Here is a 753-nt window from a genome sequence, read left to right as displayed (position 1 = left end):
TATATATAGAATAGATCCTAGGCTGCTACTAACCCTATCCAATATAAGCATAAACTAATATGAAAAGTAGTTATAAAATAAAAGCACCAAGTTCTCAGAAATCCCTGTTGCTAGCATTGCAAGCAGGGAATCTGTTGCAGATCAGGGCTTCCAGCCGGCGTGGTCTGACGCAGAGGTGCTGGAGAACACCAGCAGCTCAGAAACTGACCCCAAGGCAGAAAGCAGGGAGCTGAAAAACTGCTGCCATGTATGCATTTTCTCTGGCCCTCCCCCAGAGCACTGGGATTGGAAGGGACCTCAGAGAATGCTGACAGGTCACTGGCCAGCCACACGTCAGTCATGAAAGCACTCCTTCCCCCTCTCCACCTCCCTCCCCTTACTTTCCCTTTTTTTCCCCCCCACAGGGAATCCAGTATAGGCAAGTCGAATATTCGACCCTTGTCGAATATTCGACCCACGCTGTTAATATTCAGCTTCAGGTATTCAATTTGACAGCTATTCGACCAGCTGCTATTCTACTCAATTTTCACTTTTCAAGGTCGAATATGTCGAATATTTGTCGAAACATATATTAAGTCAAAGCTTTGCACAGCCCTAGTCAAAAGGTAACAGAATAGGAAAAATATTAGAAGTGTCCATTGGAGGTAAATGGACAAGGAACTGACGTATGTTTCTCTGGGGTGGTGGGAGGTTAATGCCGACATCAGTAATTCAGAACTAATGCTTATAAAACCATATGGTTACCACAAATCA

The sequence above is a fragment of the Gavialis gangeticus genome, unplaced genomic scaffold (genome assembly GCF_001723915.1).
Source record: "Gavialis gangeticus isolate Ggan-Ray unplaced genomic scaffold, GavGan_comp1, whole genome shotgun sequence".
Taxonomy (NCBI): Eukaryota; Metazoa; Chordata; order Crocodylia; family Gavialidae; genus Gavialis; species Gavialis gangeticus.
Note: the sequence above shows the minus strand (reverse complement) of the source record.